This window comes from Emys orbicularis, chromosome 2 (assembly GCF_028017835.1).
Source record: "Emys orbicularis isolate rEmyOrb1 chromosome 2, rEmyOrb1.hap1, whole genome shotgun sequence".
Taxonomy (NCBI): Eukaryota; Metazoa; Chordata; order Testudines; family Emydidae; genus Emys; species Emys orbicularis.
In genome coordinates this window covers 23,055,673-23,078,450 of record NC_088684.1, presented here as the reverse complement: position 1 = coordinate 23,078,450, position 22,778 = coordinate 23,055,673, and the positions used below count along the sequence as shown (strand labels likewise).

The following is a 22,778-nucleotide window of genomic DNA, read 5'->3' as shown; positions in this document are numbered from 1 at the left end:
ATTTTAATCCTCTGCCTCCTTCCCTTTCTCATGTCTTTATGTTGCTATTAGAAGTCTCACAGATCAAATAAACAATTTAAGTTGTTCCTCTTCCCCCTCTGTCATTTTTTAAGTTCTCTGCTTCTTTCACTGGAACGTACAACCCAAGGTCATTCCATACACCCTCAATGAGCCACAGAAAAGGCATCTATCTATCTAGGTCAGTGGTTTTCAACCTTTTTTCATTTGTGGACCCCTAAAAATTTTCAAATGGAGGTGCGGACCCTTTTGGAAAGCTTAGACATTGCCTGCAGATCCCCAGGGGTCTATGGACCACAGGTTGAAAACCACTGATCTATGGTATTTATATGGTCCCAATCCTATAGTAGCTGCGCACCTCTCAGTCGTTAATGTATTTATGTTCACAACACCTCTGTGAGGCAGCAAAGTGCTATTTGTTACAGCCCTCTGTACATGTTACATATGGGCAACTGAGGCACAGGCTTAGTTACTTGCCCAGGGTCACCCAAGAAGTCTGTGGCAGAACAGGAAATTGAAACCTTATCTCCCACAACCCAGTTTAGCCTCCTAGCCGCTGGACCATCCTTCCTGTCTGGTGAGCACATGCCCTCTTTCCTAATCTGTCTTCTCAACCCTGGGAGCCCTCATGCAGTCTCAAAATGCACTGGGTTCCAGAAAGTTCCCAGAGCTCAGTGGAGCTAATGTTTAAATGCCACAAATGGGAATATGCAGAGGCCACCTTGGACTAGGATGTTTTTCATCAACCAGCATGGCAGTAAGTTTTGTTTACAACATTGCTTAACCCCTTTGGTAAAACTAGTGCATTCATTCAGGCCATTGCAATTGCAAAATTAAATATTGACTCCACTAAAAACCTGTTTAGATGGAATTATTTAAAAGAAAATGGAAGTCTCCTTACATTGAAGAATGACCTCAAACCCTAAACATATATGCTATATAGTTATATTATTATATATAGCTAAAGTATAAAATATTTTTGCTTTGTTATTGTTGGGTTGGGTTTTTTTTCCTCTCACAGACTAAGTCAGAATGACGAAGAGTCCAAAACTCACTCTACCAAGTTTGGGTACAAGGGTTTTCTCACACATCAAAAACTGGTATTTCCCCCTCACGCTCCTCTCTGAGTCCCTACCACCATGAGAATTTGGCTAGAGCCGGGTCTCTTCCACATGCAGAAGCATCATGGATGATCCAGGCCGGATTTAGGGTCTGATATCCAGCAATTGCATAAACTCTAAACCAATACTGTTTACAGCAGTGAAGAGCTGGATCCCTGGCTTTCCATGGCGTAAGCATTCGTGTTTGGCTTGCTCTGGCTTGTCACAGGATATCAGACCTGAACACGGCAATGTTCAGTTTATCATCTCCCCGCACACCATGTTGGAATTCTGACATTATTTCAGAAGCCACAAACTTAAGCTGCTGTAGCACTAGTAGCCAATGCCTGGACTCCAGCATTCAAAATCAAATGCTTCATTTTATTATTTTTTTTCTTATTTTTTTTTTAATTTTTCCAAGAAAAATACAAAACAAAGTACAACAAACAAAACCGTGAACAAGAGATGTAAATGAATACACATTCTTATTACTGATATCAAGACAGAGGAATGCAAACATACAAGTCTGTGGCTTTACACTTTTGGCCCCAGGGTTGTGTTGTTTTGTTTTTAATTTTGGCCACAGGAAAGGGCCAATGCATGATAGTGTACTCAGGGGATCTCGTTACAAATGTCATCCAAACAATATATTGTTATAGCAATGCGATGTCATGTACTGGATGTGCTACATCATTAATGTATCCAGATGACTCCAAATGTAAGTGTATTCTTCCTACCCCATTTTGTCACCAATATAATTACCGTATTTCCTCCATCAGAATTGTACAACCAGGGGTCATCAATGAAATTACTAGGCAGCAAGCTTAAAACAAACATAAGGAAGTACTTCTTCACACAACGCAAAGTCAGCCTGTGGAACTCATTGCCAGGGGTTGTTGTGAAGGCCAAAAGTATAACTGGGTTAAAAAAAATTTAGATAAGTTCATGGAGGATAGGGCTACCAATGGCTATTAGCCAAGATGGTCAGGGATGCAACCCCATGCATTGGGTGTCCCTGAACCTCTGACTGCTGGATGCTGGGACAGGATGACAGGGAACAGATCACTCGATAATTACCCTTGTTCTGTTCACTCTGAAGCGTCTGGCACCAGCCACTGTTGGAAGACAGAATACTGGGCTAGATGGCCCGTGTGGCCATTCTTATGTTAACCATTATGAATAAGTAAGAGTTGGTAATAAGCAGGTGCTACAGGGGCAAAAATCACATTTGGAAGACTTGCAAAGGGATTTCAGACCTGAAACAGGACAGCCGTTAGCATGTGCTTAAGAACCATTGAAGTCAATAAGATATAAGCACATGTTTAACTTTAGGCATGTGCTTAAGTACTATACGGATTAAGGATGTTTTCCTGTATTGGGGCCTTAACAGCTCTCCCTAAACCAATGCTTTCAGGGCCAGCGATCTCTTTCCAAGCACTGCAGAGATCAGAAAGAAGAGCAAATGACCCTGGATTCTTATGTCCTGAAGAGAGAAGAGTGACTTAAAGTGAGGAATAATCAGCAGGGGTTCATGTAAATATTTTCATGAAAAGTAACTCACCCATGCTTTTATTGCTAGCCTGGTCTACGCTCTGGGGTTAGGTCGAATTTAGCTATGTTAGGTCGATTTAAAAATGAATGCGTCCACACAACCAACCCCGTTCCATCGACCTAAAGGGCTCTTAAAATCGACTTCGGTACTCCTTCCCAGAGAGGGGAGTAGTGCTAAAATCAACTTTGCTGGGTCAAATTTGGGGTAGTGCGGATGCAAATCGACGGTATTGGCCTCCAGGAGCTATCCCAGAGTGCTCCATTGTGACCACTCTGGACAGCACTTTGAACGCCGATGCACTAGCCAGGTACACAGGAAAAGCCCCAGGAACTTTTGAATTTCATTTCCTGTTTGGTCAGCGTGGCAAACTCAGCAGCACAGGTGACCATGCAGTCCCCCCAGAATCGTAGAGCATAGAATGTTTCTACGCTCCCCCTGTCATCTCCGTCCCTGAGGTTATCGCAGATTAGAAGGTGGGGGGGGGGGAACACCTGCGATGACATGTTTTCCGAGCTCATGCAGTCCTCCTGCACTGATAGGGCACAGCTTAATGCATGGAGGCATTCAGTGGCAGAGGCCAGGAAAGAATTAAGTGAGTGTGAAGAGTGGAGGCAGGATGTGATGCTGAGGCTAATGGGGGAGCAAACTTACATGATGAAGCGTCTGTTGGGGGAGCAAATGGACATGATGAAGTGTCTGCTGGAGCTGCAGGAAAGCCAACAAGAGCACAGACCCCCGCTGCATCCACTGTATAACCGCCTACCCTCCTCCCCATGTTCCATAGCCTCCTCACCAAGACACCCAAAAACTTGTGGGGGGGGGGGAGCGGCGCGGGCAATGACTCACTGGCACGGTGCCTCCTGCTGGTCGTCCTGGGAATTAGCTCTTCCAGCCCGGAGCACCCTCTGCAGGCCAGTGTCTCACCTGCTGCTGGCCCCCGTGTCCCTCCCGGATCCCGGTGCCCCTCTACGTCAGGGTTCTGCCCCCAGCAGTAACCCACAATCTGGGTCCCCCCCCAGGGGAACCCCCAACCCTCTATCCCCATCTCGCCTCAGTGGCTACTGCCAGTCCCCATCTAGCCCCCGTTCCCTGGGGCGGACTGCAGTCTGTAAACCACTCCTCATCTGCAAGGGGGGTTAGAACCTGCTGCCTTTGCCTGTCTCTGGGCTGCCCCTCTGCAGCCTCAATACCTTTTTGTAGGCCTTTAACTAGGCCTGCAGCTTGGGGTTTGACTAGGCTGGAGCTCCCCAGCTCCCTCTGCCCTTCCCCAGCACTGCTCCACCTCAGGTACCTTACTCCCAGGCAGCCAGGTCCTTCTCTCTCAGAAGCTAGAGAGAGACTCTTTTTGAGCTCCTGGCTCACAGCCCTTTTATAGGGACAGCTGTGGCCTGATTGGGGTGTGGCCTCAGCTGTGGCTCCTTCCCCAATCAGCCTCGCCTTTCCCTGCTGCAGCCCTCTCCAGGGCTGCTTTTTACCCTTTCACAGGAGCAGGGTTACTGCCCTGCTACAGGGAGGCTCCGGGCACCCAGCCACTCCACTCCAGAGGATGGCCCAAGCAACAGAAGGCTGTCATTCAAACAGTTTGATTTTTAGTATGGCTACAATAAGCAATGTGGCCTTGTACTTCCCTTTTCCCCCACCCCACCTGGGCTACCTTGTCCATTCTCTCTTCTTTTTTATTTATTTATTTTTTTTTAAATTAATAAAAAAAGAATGCATGGTTTCAAAACAATAGTTACTTTATTTCGAAGGGGGGAGGGTGGTTGGCTTACAGGGAATTAAAATCAACAAAGGGGGCGGGTTTGCATCAAGGAGAAACACACACAACTGTCACACCAAAGCCTGGCCAGTCATGAAACTGGTTTTCAAAGCCTCTCTGATGCGCAGCACATCTTGCTGTGCTCTTCTAATCGCCCTGGTGTCTGGCTGCTCAAAATCGGACGCCAGGCGATTTGCCTCAACCTCCCACCCCGCCATAAACGTCTCCCCCTTACTCTCACAGATATTATGGCGCACACAGCAAGCAGCAATAACAATGGGATTGCTGGTTGCACTGAGGTCTGACCAACAGTGCCAGCGCGCTTTTAAATGTCCAAAGGCACATTCTACGACCATTCTGCACTTGCTCAGCCTATAGTTGAACTACTCCTTACTACTGTCCAGGCTTCATGAATGGATCCCCGAGCTCGTCGCTGGGGAGCAGGAAAGCAGAGTTGCAGGGGGAAGTGATGGAGCCATACACCATGCCCTGGAGGTTGCTAGGAGCCGGGCAGGGAAGACGTTCCCAGAACCCCCAGCCAAGCTACATGTCCGACGAGGACGGTTACCAGTCCTACTGCAACGTCTGCTGCCAGCAGCACCCAGGAGGATCAGTACGGATCCCCCGAGCTTGTCGCTGGGGAGCAGGAGAGCAGAGTTGCAGCGGAAGCGGTGGATGATGATGGTTAGCAGTCCTACTGCACCGTCTGCTGCGAAGGCAAGGAGCTGCTGCTGTGTAGAAATGCCAGTTGCTGCAGGTGCTTCTGTGTCAAATGCTTGGAGGTCCGGGTAGGGCAAGGTACCTCGGCCGAGGCAAAAGAGCAAGAGCCCTGGAGCTGTTACATGTGTCAACCACAGAAGTGCTATGGGGTGTTACAGCGCCGACCGGACTGGAATGTACGGCTGCAAGACTTCCTCACCAGCGACAAAGGACAGGAATATGATGCACCTAAAATCTAAAAAGGCCCGCACATTTCCCAGAGTCACTACTCTTGATAACAAAACGTCAATGATTGCATTGACTACTTGGATCACAGGAGCCCCCACAGTAGACTTGTCCACAACAGCAGCGGTGATGGTGAGCTGAGCCGGCTCCATGTTTGCCATGGTATGGCGTCTGCACGGGTAACCCAGGAAAAAAGGCGTGAAACAATTGTCTGCCGTTGCTTTCACATAGGGAGGGGCGACTGACGACATGTACCCAAAACCACCCGCAACAATGTTTTGCCCCATCAGGCATCGGGAGCTTAACCCAGAATTCCAATGGGCGGCGGAGACCGCGGGAACTGTGGGATAGCTACCCACAGTGCACTGCTCTGTAAGTCGATGCTAGCCACGGTAGTGAGGATGCACTCTGCTGACTTAATGCGCTTAGTGTGGACATACACAATCGACTGTATAAAATCAATTTCTAAAAATTTACTTCAATAAAATCGACCTAATATTGTAGTGTAGACATACCCTAAGACAAGACTTTTCAGCTCAGCTGTCTCTACATTCTCTCATTTTTCAGAGATTTCCATCCATCTGCAGTTCTTTTAAACAATAGCATTTTACTGGTTTTAGCTAGGCTCTGAAGTTAACACTACTCTGAGGCAGTGATATTTAGGGCGTAGAGGTTCACACATTTTTGCCATTTTTAGGGAGTGTAGTCTTGTGAGTAGGCTGTGGAGGAACAGAGGTTTAGGACTCCTGGGTCCTAATCCCAGCTACACCACTCACTTGCTACGTGTCCTGGGGACAAGTAACCTAATATCTCAGGGTTTGTCGGTGCTAGAAATGCCACAGTGACACAGCTGAAGCACTGCAGTGTAGACTCTGACTACAGCAACAGAAGGGGTTTTTCCATTGCTGTAGTAAATCCACCTTTCTGAAAGCAGTTAGGGTTGCCACCTGTCTGGTTTTCACCCAGGCAGTCCAGGTTTTGACTTGTGTGTCCAGGTGCCATTTGACAAGCCCTGATGTCTATTTTTTTTTATTGGGCGGAGAGGTGGAGCAGGGGTGGAGTCTTGAGGGAAAGAGGCAGAGAAGGGGGCAGGGCCTTGGGTGTCCAGTTACCAGCCATTAGAAAAGTGGCAACCCTAGAGCCAGTACTTAGTCGATGGAAGAATTATTTCATTGACCTAACGGTGTCAACACCGGGGCCTAGGTTGACTTAACTATGTCGCACAGGACATTAAACTTTTCACAACCCTGGCCGATGTAGTTAAGCCAACTTGACTTTATAGTGTTGACCAGGCCTCAGTGCCTCCATATGTGTCTACCTCAGAGGGTTTTCATGGAGATTGATTAATATTTGTGAAGCACTTTGAGATCAGAAATGTGCAAAGTGGTGTTATTCTTGATAGCTGAAGTTGTAACCTAGAGTGTTTTCTGAGAGGCCGGGTGAACAGTGTTTGGCAACACTTGATTAAATTGTAAAAGCTATTTTGGAAATGGAGGGATTATTCGTATTTAATTTCTTAAGCATCTATCAACATGTCTTTGAGGTGCTTTAACGTGAATTAAAACCAAATAAATATATAACCTATCTACAGCTGCTAGATCCAGGACCTTTGCATCATGGAGGGTCAAGCTGGTAGCTTGCCAGGAGCCACAGGGCTGGAATGGTTATTTTGCCAGATGCTGTATGGCTGCACTGATAATTTGCCAGATGCCAGAGGGCTGCATCTAATTTGCACCTATATTTACATACATACTCTAATTAAAAATAAATGAACACCACCACGTCTGCCTGGGTAGATTAACAGAAAAGGCTGCTGCTTTTTTGCATTCACCAACAATAAAATCCTACCTTGTCTTCACTCTACAATAAGAGCTTGAATCTGATGACACGGTGAGTTCTCAGGCTATAGGCTAGAAATGTTAAAATGTAATTGTAGGTTCTGCAGCAAACAGTTGTGAAAAGTCTGAGGGCCAAACTTCGCCTTCATATCCCTGCATCACAGTGACCCCAGTGGGAGCTTCAAGCTTCTGACTAGTGGTAGAATTTGGTCCCCTGGATCTGCATATCTGGGCATTTTTGCACTCATGATTTACCAGTGTCATTGCAAACTGTTCATGTTTTGAAGGCCTTTGTAACACCTCCCTAATAAGCATAATGGGGTAAGCCTTTGAGAACTGCAAAAATGTTGTATGGACAGTCTCCTCCACTAGTAATAGCCCCTGGCACTGTTCATTATCCAAGCGCTACAGACATAGCTCCTTATGCTTCAGGTTTTCCATAGGGACAGGAGTGGAGTGCCTGAGGCCTGGTCTACACTGGGGGGGCGGTTGATCTAAGTTACACAACTTCAGCTACGCGAATAACGTAGCTGAAGTCGACGTACTTAGATAGACTTACCATGGTGTCTTCACCGCGGTGAGTCGACTGTTGCAGCCTGCGCCTCTCGCGGCAGTGGAGTACAGGAGTCGACAGGAGAGCGCTTGGGGATCGATCACTGCCCACCAATCCGGTGGGTAGTGTAGACATACCCTTAGATCTACTTACCACAGTGTCTTCATTACGGTAAGTCGATGGCTGACGTTCCCCGTCGACTCTACCTGCACCTCTCGCTCCGGTGGAGTTGCAGAGTTGACGGGAGAGCGCTCGGCGGTCGATTTATCGCGTCTAGACTAGACACGATAAATTGACACCCTCCCCCCTCCCCCCGCTGGATCGATCGCTGCCCGTTGATCCAGCAGGTAATGTAGACAAGCCCTGAGTGCAGCCCCATTGACTTCCAAGTGCTGGACCTCTGCACTCGTGTGGAGTCCCATTGAACAGCTGGCAGGATTGGGGCCTTTCTTTGCACTGATGGCATAGCACCTTCCACCAGAGAATCTCAGAGCACTATCAAGCAAATCCTTGCAACACCCGTGTGTAGTAGATAAATCCCCAGGTTACAGATGAGCGAACTGAGGTTCAAAGTGCAACTTGTCTAGGACCACAGATGGGAGCCATTGACAGAACTGGGACCAGAATGCTGGAGATCCTGGTTCCTAGGCTTCTGCTTAGACCACCTATGCATTCACATGTCTGGCGGTCTGGAACATGCCAGTGTATGAAAGGATAACTCTGAATTATAAATAACCCCCAATCTGAATTAAATGTAATCTTCAACCGGTTCACAGTTTCCATGTGGACAGCGAGGAATGTTGGTATTACTGTACTATTCTCCAGTTAATGGGGAATATGTCATAGAACGTCACCAAAGAGACACACCAGATAGCAAAGTTATGACTGATATTTAATAAACCACTTTAAAAACACACAAAGGGCATGCCTAAGGGAGAGCTGTAACAACCCAGAAAGGATTTATAGGGTTGCTGAGCTTCATTTAAGGATGTCGCCCAATGGCAGGGCTCTGTATAAAATATTTCAAGCCTCCGCTTTCCCCCTCCAAAATATTCTGTGCTTCGCTAGGCACGTTCCCTGACGCCTTCTAAGTAAACTTGGCTCCATTCATTTCTGGATCCAGAAGGAGGGAGTCAGTTCAATTTTAGTGTGTCATGTGTTAACTAATTTGTACAACAGTCCTGTTAAGTAGTATAAACTGTGCTGTGTCTTGAACTTCCTATGAGAACAATGGCCAGATCCTTTGCATTGAAGTCAGCGGTAAGTGTATGTGTATAATATATACAATCACAGAGGAGAACCTAGGCATTTAAATATGGAGATTCCCTCAGTCCTCCCAAAAGCTCGTGTGATCCTGGAGATAGGTGACGTGGTAGGAAGGAGAGCCTTGTGGCTGAGGAACAGGACTGAGATTCAGTTCTCAGCTCTGCAACAGACTTCCTCTGTGTCCCTGGGCAAGTCACTTAATCTCTCTGTGCCTCATCTATGAAATGGGGGTAATAATATTTTCCTACCTCGCAGTGTAAAACTCATTAACATTTGTGAGGTGCTGTGCTGCTCAAAACACAGGTGATGGTTGCAGTATAAATAAAGGGGATGGGTGCCTGCTGGTCCCTCCGGCCACAGAGAGGAAGGAAGGCACAGAGGGGGGACAAGGCAGAGCTCACCTTTCCTAGATTAGCTCCTGGTGAAGCTTTTCCAGCCCAGATGGACCTGATCAAAGAAAGAAGCCAGAATGTGGAACATATTTATTTTGAAAATATGGTCTATTTCTGTATAAGCATCTTTCTAGGTAGATGGGTTTTCATTCAGCCAGCCAGTTAAGAAGGGTACTTTTGCTGATGCTTTGGGCCCATCCTAGAATAATGACTATTTTAATTTGAACCCAAGAATCATGTTTTAAACACCACATTTTCCACAAGACCTTCGTACAACATATCTTGCATGAGTAGAGAGAGCTAGAAAAGGAATTAAATGAGCAGCACAGTGTTTATGAAAGGTTTCCTTTAAAATTACTAATGACTGTATAATTTTAAAATTCACTGCTAATGCCTTAAATTTACTGAACACTGTAAGCCAGCTTTTAATCAGCAGACATTGTAACAGTGTGCATATTTTAAGGATCTTCATATCTTTTTACTGTCTGAGAGATACCTGGAGACTTGGTAAAGAGAACCCTGGCCTAGTTTTTTCAGCATAGCTAGCAATTCATTTTCCTTTCTCTGTTTAATGTGATTCTATCCAATCTTGTTTTTCAAGGGACTTTCACTAAAGATCACAAAGCTTCGAGCAATCAGTTAACACACAGCATAAGACAGAAGTCAAAATATAGTACACCAGCAGTCCTGCAGTTAGTACATTGAAATCTGGATTTAAAACCTTCAATAAAGTATACAAGAGAGGCCATTCCAGAATTTGTAAAATGGCACAATAACTGGATCCCCAAGCCCATTATTAAGGAGGCATAGGCCCTGATTCAGGAAGGCACTTAGGCACATGCTATAGCAAGTGTCCTGACTTGGAGCTATAATTGGTTATAGTTTTCTGATTTACCGCTGGAAAATATGGGGGCAGGAAGGAGACTGAGATCCATGTGTATTGTAGGAGAGGAGTGTATTATACGTCACCTAACAGCAACAAAGAGTCCTGTGGCACCTTATAGACTAACAGATGTATTGGACATAAGCTTTCATGGGTGAATGCCCACTTCATCAGACACATCTGTTAGTCTATAAGGTGCCACAGGACTTTTTGTTGCTGTTTACAGATCCAGACTAACACGGCTACCCCTCTGATACTTGATACTTCACCTAGCCAGTCAAAAATATCAAGGTAGACTTAAGCAAATTGTTACCTCATATATAGGGCTTGTTGGAGGAGAACTAAGAAGAAATTACAAGCTGTTTTGGATGGAGAATGGATGACTAATCTGTGGATTGTGAAGGAGATTCTCTGAGTGAGAGGAGATCTAGAGCCCTGCCTGCATGAAGGAAATTAGCTCCGCTGTACCTATATTGCTGTAGTTACACCAGTACAAGCCTCTCATGTGGACAGTGCACCAGCCCAAAGCAGGGCTTACATCAGTGCAGCTGACTTCTACATGCTACCAGACTAAGTGTCATTAGGGCAAGCCTGGCTTTGAACCAGTACAATGCACTTACACTAGGGGTTTGCGGGATGTAGCTACACTGGTGCAAATTTCTTTAATGTAGACAGGGCCTAAAATGGCAAAATCTTACCTTATCCTTCATCAAAGCGGTAGCTGTGTTAGTCTGGATCTGTAAAAGCAGCAAAGAGTCCTGTGGCACCTTATAGACTAACAGACGTATAGGAGCATGAGCTTTCGTGGGTGAATACCCACTTCCTTTTCGTGGGTGAATACCCACTTCTTCGGAAGTGGGTATTCACCCACAAAAGCTCATGCTCCTATACGTCTGTTAGCCTATAAGGTGCCACAGGACTCTTTGCTGCTTTTACCTTATCCTTGTCATTTCTGTAGTACACAGTCATTAAACTAGTGGGTCCTGAGGGCTTAGGATTTTTTTGTATTTTGGAACAGTTTTTTGGAAACTATTATTCACCTTCCTATTCTGGGCCCTCTACTGGGGAAAATTGTAGCTCCTTGACATGGATTAGAGCCAGGGCGACCCTCTGGGTCTGACTCTGCCAGTTTGAGCCCTGCAGTCAGGAAAGAGCTCAGCAGCATTAGGCAGTTTGCTCATGGCCTTTGACATTCAGGCATGTGCACACGCTGCTCCTGTTTGTGTGCTTATTCCCCTATGAAGCGAGAGCCTTGCCAAAGTGCTAAACCAGCTTTCAGCAGAAGCACACTTGTTAATCAGGCTCCTGGGCAGCATTTAGCTCTTCCGGATGCTGCAACACCAACAAAATATGCCAGAGCATCTATCAGAATTAAAGGAACTGCATCCTGAAAAGCACTTGAGAGCCAGTTCATTAGCTCTTTGTTTTCATTGCGAGTTAATTAGTCTTCCCTGCCTCTTACAAATTCCTTTCAGCTGTCGGCTTGAGTTTCCCATGAATTTTCTGAATTGCCACAGCTCCAAACTGTCCTTTCAGAGGTAGTGCCCCTTACAGCACATCTTCCCCACTTCTCTTCCTTGCATCCACAGGAGGTGGATGTGTCACATGAAGATCTTTGCAGCAGATCACTCCCAGAACAGAATCCAGCCTTTGTCTGCTGCTATCTTATTATTTATTTATTTATTTAATTACAATAGCATCTTGAGGACCCAGTCAGGGACCAGGGAGTCATTGTGTTGGCTGCTATACAAGCATAAAGAAAAAGACAGTTGCTGCACCAAATAATTTACCATCTTGGTTTCAACAAGGCCCAACAAGTGGATGAAACCAACGGGTGCTGGGTGGCAGGGAAGTAGGGTGACCAAGTAGAAAGTGTGAAAAATTGGGACGGGGGTGGGAGGTAATAGATGCCTATATAAGAAAAAATCCCTAATATCGGGACTATCCCTATAAAATTGGGACATCTGATCACCCTTCAGGGAAGTGGAAGAAGGGGAATAATAGTGACACAAGTGTATTTTTCACCATAAGCAGTCTCTTATCATCTTCCTAGCCATTGTTAGCTGTCATCTGAAGGCCTCACAACAGAGGTGTAAAGGAGTGTTTCTTCAAAACAGAAGTAATGTGTTAAGAGTTTCTGGATAAAAGAATCAATCCAGATACGTAGTAAGTGTTTAACATTGTAATGAAAACCAAAAACCCTGCCTTTGATGAGGAGTTACCCAGCAAGTCTAAACTTTAGCTCAGGTGAATGTCAGACTTAAGTTCTAATGAACAGTGGGGACGGGGGTGTTAACTAAAAAAAAAAAAGCTTTTTTTAAAATAATTAAAAAGTAAAGTGTTTGCAGAATCAGTAGAAACACTGACCCAGATAAAAGTGTGTGAAAATTGGTTTCATGCCCTAGAACTTTTTTCTGCATGCTTTTTAATGCAATGTATCTGATCCTCCAAAAAGAAGGTAACATATAGGATCTCAGCAGCTTTGAAGAGTCACATTGGAATAATAACGAGAGTTGGAGAAGGCGTGTGCACATGTACTTTTTGCACACATTAAATACACTAAAAAAGGAGAGATTAATGCCATTATCTTTCAAAATATGGGTGTACATTGTATGCCATCTATTCTGAGAGATTTTAAATTGTGAAATGCCATCATCCTGAACAACTCTCCACAATGGAACATGGTTTTTAGGGAGAACAATAAAACCTGGTCTTTCACCCCCACTGTATTATAGTTCCATCCTGCTCCAGTTGAAATCAGTATCAAATTTATGTTTTAAATGGCAGCTGAATTCATTATGTCCTGGATTATTAGTCAGATGGAAAGCTGCAAACCAGCTATATCTGCTGCTGCAAACGTGACCCAACGTTTCTAGAGCACATGATTCTTCAAACTAATCTATCAAATAAAATTAATCTCCAAGCAAATTTATTTCGGCCTCTTTTACAGTAAGCACCTGATCCTGAATTCTTTGTGCTCCCCAAACTCCCATTAAAGTTCAGGAAGTGGGATGGAGTTTGATGTGAAATAACAAATGATTGTTACTATTGCTGTAATTGTGATAAAACCGATGTGAAGGAGGCTGCAAAGGGAAAGTTCATTCTATTTCTTTACATTCCCAGCTTTTAAAAACATTTAATGTATAGATGGAAGGGAAAGAAGGACACAAGATCCTATAACTTAAAAGCCAGTCCATCAGTGCAGTACCTACCTGTGTAGCAGGCTGTGAGCTGGACATCTCCATGGTAGACCACAGAGCAGCCGCTCCCAGTAGCCTCTGCAGATCCAAGGCGAGGGTAGGACCAGAAGTGGATGCTCTAGTAGGAGAACTACTAGAGCTGTGAGATGATGTATAACCCCCATCCATCCCCACCTAGTAAAGTCACCACTGTGGAGACCTTCCAGAGCCATGGACGTTTGGCTGGATGTGCCCCCACACATCATCTTAACTATTTATATGTTTTATTCAGTCTGAAAAGTATTCCCCTTTGGCCTTTGCTTTGTGTCCCAAGTAAATAATGACTTGAAAGGTAATGATAGCTCTTCACTCCTATGTACAAAATGTGAGGTTAGGGAGTTATCTAAGGCCTTGTCTACACTACCGCGCGGGTCGATCTAAGATGCGCAACTTCAGCTACATGAAGAGCATAGCTGAAGTTGACCTACTTAGATCTACTTACCGTGGTGTCTTCACTGCAGTAAGTCGACAGCTAACGTTCTCCTGTTGACTCCGCTTACGCTTCTCATTCTGGTGGAGTAGCAGAGTCGACGGGAGAGCGCTCAGTGGTCGATTTATCGCGTCTATACTAGACACGATAAATTGAACCCCGCTGGAGCGATCGCTGCCCGTCGATCCAGCGGGCAGTGTAGACAAACCCTAAAAGTCCTCACGGTGGCCAGACTTATTTGTTAGTTGTTTCAGTGTTTGGGATTTCTTTCATGATTTCACCCCTAGCTGAAAGCATATATAATAACATAGGCTGGTTGGATGGTTTCTGATAATGGGAGCACGTGAAGCTAATTGCCGAGAGACTGTGAGTGACCATAAACCAGCATATAGTGGACTCCTGGCATCCTCTCCCACAATCTTTAATGCCTCCTTGATGATTACTTTTAGCTGAAAATAGGTCACCTGGCCTGCTCTTATGGGCTGCTGTCCAGATTGCTCCTTGTTTAACATCATAATTGTAAATACATATATGCACTTATTGAAAATAAGAGGCCAGATAATGCCTAATGGCAGCTGCTCCAAATGAAACACGAGTACAATTATCTGAAAAGGGAGTGAAGTGATTTCTTGTTTTATTGTTACATCCTGTGCTCATATTATTTCCTTTGCTGCTTTTGCACTGGCTGCTGCTGTGTTTGGCAGGAAATTGCAACCCTGATGCCTCCAGCTCAGTCAAAACCAGAAATAGTCCACACAGACTGATAAGAGAAACCACATTTTTAATAACAAAATTTGGACGTACGCAGCCTGCTCAGTATTTTCTTTTCCGTTTTCTTTTTTTGGTTTTCAAATTAGGGAGAAAGGGAAGAAGGGGAATGCTTTTCTGTATGTAAGCAGAAAGAAGCACGGGCCAATGGTTGGGAAGCTATCGGGACTTGGAAGATCTAATTTTAATTCCTTGCTCTGCCACAGACTTCCTGTGTGGCCTTGGGCAAGTCTCTTAGTCCCTCTGTGCCTCAATTTCCTCATCTGTTAAACAGAGATAATAGCACTGCCCTATCTGAAAAGGGTGTTGTGAGGATAAATACATTCAAGATTGTGAGGCGCTCAGATAGTATAGTGATGGGAAATGTATAAGTCTCTACAATAGGTAGAAACGTTGCTATCTGCAGCCCAACACAAACTAGTCACAGAATTTACTGTTGATCATACATATTATGGTGTGACACCTATTCATTCTAATAAAAGTGAACTGATTATAATTTAACCTATCTTCTTTCTAATTTGCCAAGCTCACTTTAACCAATAATTAGTTCAGGGCTTGATCTTTCAGGATTTGGATCAATCTATTTCTGTATTTTATTGCCTTAAGTTCTCTTTGAAATGTAGCCATGTTAGGTTTTACTCTCTACCCTCCCTGTCACAAGCTGAATGATCTGTGGGGATTGGAAAGGGTGTGTGGTAACTGAGCTAAGCCCCCTATGCATTATGGCTGGTAATATCAATCCTACCTATTCCTTTGTGTATTTCTACCAAGCATATCACTGTGGCTCCCAGACCTGCTCTAACATTGTTTAATACAGTGTTCAGAATTGGGTTGTAATTTAATTAGTTGGGGGGAACATTCATAGCATGGTGGCTTGTTTGTTTTTTAAATCACTGTATGTGTGCTGGAGAGGAAAACAGTCTTGCAACACTGCTACTGTAGCAACAACTATGATGGGAAACAGTTATCAATCATGGTTCTGGCAAAACGGTGTCTGAAACGGCTTTCCAATACATATATTACTAGCACAGTTTAAGTTACAGTGTAGCAAGCCCTCACTGTGTTGCATAGTGTGTAACTTTTTAAAGGGTGTCCATCTCAACTGTGTAGGAAGAGGTGATGTAAATATTTTGGATTATTCCTCTTTACATCTATTTCAAGCCAAATAAGTTAACGATGAACTTCCTATTGGTTGGCCAGAACCCATCAGGACAAACACCACTCTTTGGCTGAATTTTCTTATGTATTCAAACAGTCTCCTCCTGTCTCTAAAATACTGAGTGCCAATTTAAAATAGCACGCAAAAGTGATATTTCTCAGCCATTCTGAAAACACAGCACTTCTATTTGATGAAGGAATAAAGAAGCAAGAAGAAAAAATAAATAAGGTAACGTGATTGTTTCATAGGTAACACATACAGCTAGAAGGTGTGATGAGAGAACTGCTGAAAAACATCTTTGAGCAAGGCTTTTCACTATAAAAATTCTGACAAGATTTAAAGATGGGGATACTGAGGAATGGAGAGACTATGTGAACTGTCTAAATAAGTGTGTGAAGGAATAGCTCTCCAGATGTGTACCTTTTTATTTTTTAAGCCCAGAAAGGCTCGGCTGCTATTGATTTTACATCGAAGGCACTCAGATACTACCGCGATGGGCAGCAATATAAAACCCTCACACAGATGCCCTAGACCATGATTTGTCTCTCTTTTGTGGGTCTTCAGATCACATGCACCATGATGAAGTGTAGAAGCACCATGTGGTGAACTAATTTCTAGTGCCAGATGTTCAGGTAGCTGCTGTTTACCAGGTTTAGGCATATAGAGCATTACATCCTAGGGTTACCCCCACTAAAATCTCCCTGGAAACATTCCGATGAGCAGGTAATTTTCGGGGGTTTTTTCTCTTTATATATAGCACTTTTCTCCCTGGCCTCCTCACCTGCTTCCAAGTATTTGGAAGTAACTGGCAGAATCTAGGAAATTTTTTAATAAAATGTTAGTCTGTTTTTTGTCTTGCTGTAATTTAAGACAGATTTGAATTCGGAAGGTAGGCCCAGATTGACAAAGTTATTTAGGCTTCTAATTCCACTGAAATCAATAGAAGTTAGGAATGTAAATATCTTTATGGATCTGGGCCAAAGAGAACTCTGAAATACAACCCATATTGTCATCCATCTTTAGTGTGGAGGTGGACAATACTTTGTCACTAGTATAACTTACCTTGGATGCTGGCTAATATAGCAGTGGCTGTCTGTGCAACATTATTAAGGAGCTACAGTCATTGACTTTGAGCTCATTGTGTGATTTTCCTAACACACCGGCATTTGAGGAAGTACAGTGTCTCACAGAGCTCTCTGGTGTCCAGGGGAAGTGTGTACTTTGCACCACCTCTTGGATGTGGTATGCCTCCCCTTTTCCTCTAGATATGCCTGGCCAGGTCTACAAAATGATGCAAATGGGATGGGTGAGATGGGATCTGTCCCCTCCTGGGGTATTAGTAAAGAACAGGTCCAGGGACAGAACACAGCATAGCCCTTGATGTTTCTAAGTTGTGGTTTTGTTTCTGTTTACTGTGGCATGCACCTCACAGTTCAAATGGATTTGATACATTTTCTTCTTGACCTTCACCCCCTTAAATTAAAAGTGCTTCTGTCAAGGTTTCCAGGCCCCAGACTCCTCGTCATTAGGTGTATCAAGTCCTTAGTCCTTCTCCTATTCTCTATTTAAATAAATACCTGATGATAATAATCAAAAACCAACCACCACTTCAGATGAGCCTCGGGGGGTGGGGATATTGTTAGATTCCCACGACGGGCTATGCAGCAGCTATTAGCTAACAAAACAAGATTTCCCCAGTGCTGTGCTGACCTTGATCAGCAATATCTGTGCACAAACCGAGATTTTAGACACAAGGTGCATGTAAGGTGAAACTGCTAAATGCAAACATTCATTTGAAAACCATGTACTTTTATTTTCTAGGTTATTCTTTGTTCAAAAGCCTTTTATTGAATTGTGTGTTTCTCTGGGGTCAGTGTAAAATGCCGGGGTCCCTTTAAGGAAATCATGGATTCCAACAACAGCTGCTGTTAAATGAAAATAGTCATATCTATTTCAGCTCCGTTCAAAACACAAGAGAAAGCCAGTTAAATGGGATAAGGACAAGTCAGTGGGGATGGAAGGGCTGGGATTATTGTTTCCAAGAGGGTCTGACACATTGCATGTTTTGCAACATTGTAGGTGTTTGTAAAAGACTCCAAAGTGTATCCTTTAACTTTGTTACTTTATATTTCATGTTGATGTTTTTAATAAAAAATGTGTTCCCTGGCTTTATGGGTTTGTCTGGGAAACAAAGGGGAAGTGGATTCATTAATCCTCACAATACGCCTATCAGGTATGTAAGCATTATTTATCCACATCATAGAGATAGGTACAGGACTTGCCCAGGCTAACACAGAAAGTCTGTAGCAGAGCCAGAGATAGCACCCAGATCTTCTGATTCCAGTCTTGCGCTCAAACCATAAAGCCATACTTCTCTTATATGTGCTTTTTGTTATTGTAGCAATGTATATTTTAGTAAATTACACAAGGTTACTGACTTAAAAGGGTACTTGTATGAGATTTTCTAAATAATAGCTGATGAAGGAATGATTCTCTTGCAGCAAAGCTTGCCTAGTGCTTAAAGAAAAGAAGCTTAGAAACCCAAATTCTTATATGTTAAAACTGATGTCTGTCCTGCAAAACCAGGATCTACCAGGATGAACTGAATTTTCAGCATATTGATACAGATTTCTAGAAAGTTTATAGCTTCTAATTATATCATAATAACAGCATATAATCTACAGAATGCAGACCATTCTGTAGATACATTTCCTATGCAGCTGTGAATATTGAATTCAATATCAAATAAATAATTCAAGTAAATAGGGCTGTAATTTTTATTATGGTAATTTTTAGGGAAATCCATGTATTAGGGTGAAAAATATCAGAACCTTTAGGGCTGTGGGTTAAATACTGAAAAGGTACGAGTATTGGATTCTCATTTAAAGGGGTCACTTCAAGAATTGTGCCCATAATGCCCTTTTTGATGCTCTGCTTACCTGAGTGTTTCTTGTGTTTGAGTATTTTATGGGAGATAGTTGGAACATGGACCAGAGGGAGATCTTGGCTACCTTTGTGACAGGTTTGCAATTATCAGCACAATTCACATTGGGTTGCAAGCTTAGTGCCAGCTGTGTCTTGCCCCCTCCACCAGTAACCTCCCCGCCACCCCCCCCCCCCCCCCCGCGCGCACACACACACACACACACACACACGATTCACTGGTATGGTTCAGAACTCCCATTCCCAAGAGCCCCACCATTCCAAGTTAGGGCTTGGTTCATTTTTAGTGCTTATGCTCCTGACAGAGCTAAAGTCCACGAGATATTGTGATCCTGCAGCGAGAAAGCTCTATATAGGCAGTAAAATACACCAGCACTGGTGGGTAGAGAATCTGAGTTGAAACTTGGAAGGCCTGGGAAGGGTCACAAGTTCAGGCTAAAGCTTTGCCTCAAAATATTTGTCACCACAGCCTGGATGTAGTAAGTTTATCGCACTTCCTCTGATGTCTGTTCTTTCCTTTAGACAGACCTCTTCCACCCAGACAGGGAAAGGGCAGGGCAGTGCAAATGCTCTGATGAGAACATTTTCTTTGATGAGAGAAGCTGACTGCATAACATGTAGATAGAAGGATAATAACCAAATTGAGTAAGTCTCTCTTGCTCAAATGTGGAATATGTTGGTTAGCTGGACAGAGAGCTTTCCTAACTATGAATCAGGACATTTATACTCCATGATCAAACAAGTATAGTAGAGCGCAGCGTCTTTTTAAAAAAGAGAGACGACTCATTTATTATGACTTGCCATTCCTCTTTTCAATAATAAGACTGAAATGTAGGCTTATTTTAGCTCAGGAGGGAAGCAGCACTTTGTGATACTTATTTTTATATTTCTGTCGATAGGGGGAACGTAACACATACCAACTGCCTTCCCCACTCCCACTAGTGTTCTGCATTGTAGACAGCCTGGGGAATGCTGGAGCCAGAAGGTTTGTGTCTACTGTCCAAAGTACTGTGTTAAGCCTAAATAGGAAGAGCCAGAGAGTCCGAAGGCTGTTCTCTGCCAGCAGATGTTTTGCATTATCTGCTGCACACTGATGCTTTCTGTGAACTTCACTAGGGCTTAAACTACCATGTTGGCATCTTCTGGGGAAATCTTTGCTTTAAGAGCAAGCGTAGCTAAAGAACGCAAACAGTTCAAGGACTCCCACTTCCATCATATAAATTTCTTATACAAAACTGATAATTTTCTTAGATTCAGTGAATCTCAAAGGAATTTCTTTTTACCTGGCTATTAAAAGGTATAGTTATTTTCCCTCTCCCCCCCCCCCCCCATTTCATCCCACAGAAACATCTGCTGTAGATCTATGTTCCAGATCACCAAAGATCTCGACATCTCGGGGATCTGTTTCCTTCAGCTTGAACAATGAAATTCTCAGTGCCGTTATATTTGGGCTGCAAAAAAATGTATGGGAATGTTTGTGTTTATAAAAACAGTTTCGAATAGGGTTTTTTTAGATCCTTAAACTATTTGTAATGGTGTAAGATTGTTGTCAAAACTTTTTTTATATAGCAATCTAAATGTTGCACTCAATTTGAGAACCCATTAAGGGAGGCAGGATGGACCATACAGTCTGGGATACAGAATGGGGAGTCATAGATTCCAGGCCAATAGGGACCACTGTGATCATCTAGGTTGACGTCCCGTATAACACAGGCCAAAGAACTTCCCCAAAATAATGTGATGTGATGTGAGTTCTGTCAGTAACTTGGTGAGTTAATTTGGGCAAGGCTCAGAACCTTTCCGGTGCCTCAGTTTCCTCATCTGAAAAATGGGAATGATGATTACCTACCTTTTGTAAACATTCTGAGATGTCTGTATGAAATGCACCATTATATGTGATTATTTATTACCTGCTGTAATTTCAGTAGTGCCAACCCCAACCATTCAAAAATCAGGTCAGGTCCCCAAAAATCCTGAGATTGGCTTAAAAAACATGAGTTTTATATATATATATATATATATATATATATATATATATATATATATATATATATATATATATATATATATATATAAAATTTGGGACCTTTTTATTTGCCTTCTGGTTTCTTAACCTTTAGGTTGACCCTCAGGTTATGGTTTCAGTTTTTTCTCCACACCAGTGAGGAGTAGAAACGTATGTTTAGAGCTGAGAATCTCACATAATCACTGTAGGAGCAGGGGCTTTATGAAAAGCATCTAACATTGTAAGACTCTCCATAAAATCCTAAGCAGTAGCAACACTGTAAATTTTTATAATCCTTCCTTTAAAAACAGAGTGGAGATGGGGCTATCTCTGTTGCGGTCACAATTCTCATCACCTTCCAGGAAAATAGCGGTCTCCAGCGCTCGGCTCAGGAATGCCGACTGTTACTGTGATAGATTTGGAGCTGCCTGTAACTTACGACTACTCTGTGTGTTTGTTTGTAAGGGGGTTTACTGTATGAGAAGAAGGGGTTAATTCAAGACGAGGCTGGCTGCACATAGGCAGGAAAGAGTACAATGTCCTCAAATAGCCACTCATCTACCAGCACTCTCAGGACGCTGCAAGAGCCATTGACTTTGAAGCTCCACCTCTGACACCCTGCTGAGCTCACCAGACTGGTTTTGGGCAGCAGGGCAAAAGGGGCCTGGGAAATTGAGAGCAAAGCGCTTTGGTTGGATTTAAAAGCCAGACCCTCAAGAACATGGTGAGGGAGAGTCAAGGGGAACAGACTGAGACCCAGGCTCCCTGAGGGTAGAAGTCTGGGGTAAGATAGGCCTGCCTAGGATTCTAGGTAAGGTAGACATGCATGCAGACCCTTTGTTTTAAAAATCCTTTTCTCTTATGCTGTGCTTTGCTCCTACTGGTAAGATTAAGCAATACTTTGTTTTAAGAAAGCTGTTTTGGGTCACTGTAATCCAGTGGCCGCAGCTCCCAAAGGGAAGAACTACAGGTACTGAACCCAGCGGGCTTGAGCAAGATTGATACACAGGGGACTGTGACTGGCTGGGACCCAGTCTAAGGGAGAGAATTGCGGGATTCTGTCTGGAGGAAAGTAAAGGCATGAGGCCTGGCAGCTGAGGAGGTGCATTCAGAGAGACCAAAAGAGGAGTAAGAGGTGTAGCTATCCCTGTAACTATGACCGCAACTAAGGGTATGTCTACATTGCAATTAAAAACCCAGGGCTGACCTGTGCCAGCTGACTCAGGCTCACAGGCTCGAGCTGCAGGGCTGTTTAATAACAGTGTAGATGCTCCAGCTGCAGCTCAGGCTTTAGGACCCAGAAAGGTGCGGGCGGGTGGGGGGGGGGGGAGGAAGGGGTGGCGGGAGAGGGCAAGCCCATGCCCAAGCCCAAGCCCAAATCAGCTGGCCCAGGCCTGGAACGGGTGTCTAATTTCAGTGTACACATACCTTGTATCACTTTTTAAAATTACAGTTCAGGGGAATTAGAGCTTCTTTGTGTTTTGAGGCTGAGCAAAGTAGGTGCAGTTTTCTTTTAATTATGTATAAATATGTAACTTTTTCTACTCAAACTTCTTGAAAATGGTTTCCGTTGTATCAAACACCCCAGTCTCACAGTTATTGGAATTGCTTTGATGTTCTTTCCAGAAATCAAGTTGTATCTTCTTTTGGGAAGAGCCAGAAAACATCTTCCTCACTTGCTGGAAAGGAGCAAAAGACTTATGGCTCCTCTCTTCCTATCCAATTACAGATTTTCCAACTTCCCATTCAGATGAATGACAAGACAGTCTGAAGTTTCTGTCCAAATCCTTCAGATTGAGTTAAAATTGCAGGTGGTTCTCTCTTTACTGACTGAAATGACAAATTTCCTTCAATCCCTTCTCTTAAACCATTCACTTAATCATGACATTTGCTGCCTATGTTCTTCTTGCTCTTACCACTCCCATGAT

The 22,778-nt window shown here is 43.8% G+C and overlaps 1 protein-coding gene across 3 annotated transcripts in view; it reads left to right on the top strand.

Moving 5' to 3' along the window:
• The window catches only part of ZHX2 (zinc fingers and homeoboxes 2), a 120,227-nt gene that overhangs the window by 29,829 nt on the left and 67,620 nt on the right, over positions 1-22,778 (top strand). The gene's annotated exons all lie outside the window — the stretch shown is intronic.